General features: G+C 34.9%; 1 pseudogene; it reads right to left on the reverse strand.

The window, feature by feature from the left end:
* Positions 1-337: 337 nt before the first annotated feature.
* Positions 338-2,773, reverse strand: LOC112196008 (annotated as a pseudogene).
* Positions 2,774-3,240: the final 467 nt, after the last annotated feature.

The following is a 3,240-nucleotide window of genomic DNA, read 5'->3' on the forward strand; positions in this document are numbered from 1 at the left end:
TTTTAGTTTTTAATTTAATAATCCTAAAACCCCCTTTTGTGTTCATTTGTATATATTTTTATTCTTTGTTTTATTTTTGTAAATAATACTTTTTACTTTTATTAATTTGTTTTTGCAATTACAGGTGTACCCTCAATCCCCGGAATAGAATGATACCTATTTACTATATACTAACGATGACATTTCAGGGTTAAATTATGCGCTTGCTTTTAGCGTATCAATAGATAAGTCAGACTGGTGATTGTATCAGCTAAGATAGAGGTACATTTGAACATTATACATATTTAATTAATGAGACAAATAAGCAAATCGTAATCTATCAATGAGACTAAGCAGCTTAAATGATAGAGCAAACCTGAAATGCACAGGAGCATAAGTTCAAAAAAGTACATAAGTATTGCTCATGTTGACTTCACTATCAATCCAATCAATCAAAGTTTCCATTGATCTCTGGTATGCAGTTTAACATGAAAAAGTCAAATTACAAATTAATAATAAGCCTCTAGTTGTGAAGGGTACCAGTTGATGCCGGATGGTTTGTAATCAAAAGCATATTTAAATGTTGTAGCCGCTGCACCATATATCCCAGAGAAAATTGCAAACAATTGACTAACAATATGGGTATCTTTCAATATTTTCTTATGATAAAGATATGAAACCAATATACTGAAATGAATTGACTGATAAGTGGATTACCTTGTGAACCCACTCAAACTCCCCGCCTCTAGGATCAAATGTCCTGTCCTGCAGACTGATCAATTTAAGGGTAAAACGAGGACCACATTCCTGAGTGTTTAAGACAGGAAAGAACGTTAAGATCTACATTTATTAATGATACAATAAAGAATAAAGAAATAAACGTAAACTGCATGCTATGGTAGATGTGGCAATACCCTGCCTTCCTATGTCACATAAATGGACTAAGAACTAAACATAAGGACATTTCAAGTGGTGGAGGAAATTCAGCCAGGGCCCTGGGCCAAACCAGATCGAGACAAGAAAGCAAATGCAAGAGGAACAAATAAATAATTGACACCAACCTGTAGGCGCGCAAATGGTTTTGCTTCAGTAATAGCGTCAGCTTTGGAATCTTTGGTCTTTTTGCCCTTTACTTCAGCCTGTTTAGTCTCTTTGGTTTCAAAAATGTACCTAAACACATAGAAATTAATGATCATCAGTAAACAAAAAGCTCTACAGCAAAGAAAAGTATATAAGATCACAAATATAAGAAAGGATCACTGCAAGAACTAAAAATAGCAAAGGAGGCACACCGATGATGCCGGAAGAATATAAAATCTCGCTGGTTGTGGAAAGTTACAACTCGCCGACCATGAAAATTTGGTTCTTGAGGGAAAAGTGACTGTATTTATCTGAAGAAAGCAGGTGAAAGAAGGAAACCATTAGGAGCTTGAAGGTAATCCATCCTTACATAAGAAACCACTTGAAACTAATTGTACAGGGAAAAAAAAATGAAATTACCACACTGTGTGATGAGGTGTATTTGAACCAAAAAGTCCAAAATGCATCTAATATAATGTGAGAAAACATTTCAAACAAGTTAAGGATTGCAACCTCCCAATACGATGACCAAGGCGTGTTGTAAAGTTGTTTAATACAAGCTCAGGCTAATGATTGGTTGGATTTCCATGATTCTGCAGGCATGCCAAATAAAGAATAAGGAAAGAAAATGACAGTTAACACACCCTACATTAATTCCCCAGAGATGAAAAATTAATACTTTGCAAAATTTTATTCTTTTGGACTCTTTCAAGATTCTTAATCTCAATGACTCCTCTTTTCACCAACTGAAGAAAATAAAAACCTTTCATCGCAATATGTGGCAAAACAGTATAAAGATGGTACTGTTTTGATACATGCAACATATAGCAACGAACCTTGATATCCTTCCGTAAAACAAGCTTTGAGAGCTTAAAATAGGCAGTAGGTCCATTAGGTAAGCCAATAATTAGGAGTGCATCTGAAAAATGATTGCAGTAGTTGAAGTCAGATAAAAAACAACAGGGAAAATATGGGGACGATCTCATTTCACACAGAATTTAGAAGTTAAAGACATCAGAAGCAAAGTCTGAGAGACCAACCTGGTTCCCGGCGATTGGTATGAACAACAATTAAAGAAGTGAATTCCTTTTTATTTGCATACTCTATAATTATTTGAAAAAGTGAAAAACAAATTGATATAAAAGACAAAAATGGTACCTTTTTCAAGTCATAAGTGCCTATTTTATAGTACTGCGCATTTGGATCACCGAAAGTAGTTCCTCTATAAAAGCCCTCTGAAAACCACCAAAACAACAAAAAGCATAAACCTTAGCACACATTGGCAATCACCTTACCATAAAATATATCAGTTCTGTAACCAACAAAAGCTAAAATGACATTGAAAACAAGTAAAAGACCAATACATACAGAAGAGTTAAATCGGCAAGTGGTGATCAATATCTTCGGATTCGATTCACGCTTCAAAACTGCACTAAACTCATCCGCATCATTTCTAACAAACAACTGCAAACTCGCTAATAACCTGCCACCATATATCTCATCCTTCTTCCCAATTAGTACTTCCCTCTTCAACTGCTTTTAACATCCTATTCAATGACCACTCGCTGATTTGCAGGGATAAGAAATCAAAGCGACATTCTTTCATAGTTTCTGAGTTCAGTATTCTTACAATCATCTTCATTGAGCACCATTTCAGCACTTCCTGCAGTCTCTCCCTGAACTTCAAATTGGCTCTGATCATCTGTGGCTTCATCGTCTAATAAAAATAAAATTGAGTTAATTGAGTTGAAAGCAGAAAACGATTTTATTGTTGTCACCCCCATGGCATTCATGCCTTATTTTTATAACTTGAGACAAGAAAAAAAAAGTACAAAACCTCAAATTGCATATAAAGCCAAATATAGCAGATACAGGCAATGGCATAGGAAATTTGAAAATGTTCATTATTCACTACCAAATTTTGTTCACTAGGGACACCATGAACAGATTGCACAATAAATGAGGTTTATATGCAAGTATACTATGCTACAAGAACAACTAAAGAAGCTTACCATTTAATTAATCAAAACCATCGGTATTAAGGGATCATCCAAATCCTGATTGTTCTTCACCTTCTTTCCTTTTCCTTTCCTCAGTTTCTTTGTCTTTTTCTTGTCATTGGCCGCTTTGGTCGAGTTATCTAGTGAAATGACAAGAGTAAACCGCATTGAGTTCATTTTG

Source organism: Rosa chinensis, chromosome 4, assembly GCF_002994745.2.
Source record: "Rosa chinensis cultivar Old Blush chromosome 4, RchiOBHm-V2, whole genome shotgun sequence".
Lineage (NCBI taxonomy): Eukaryota > Viridiplantae > Streptophyta > Magnoliopsida > Rosales > Rosaceae > Rosa > Rosa chinensis.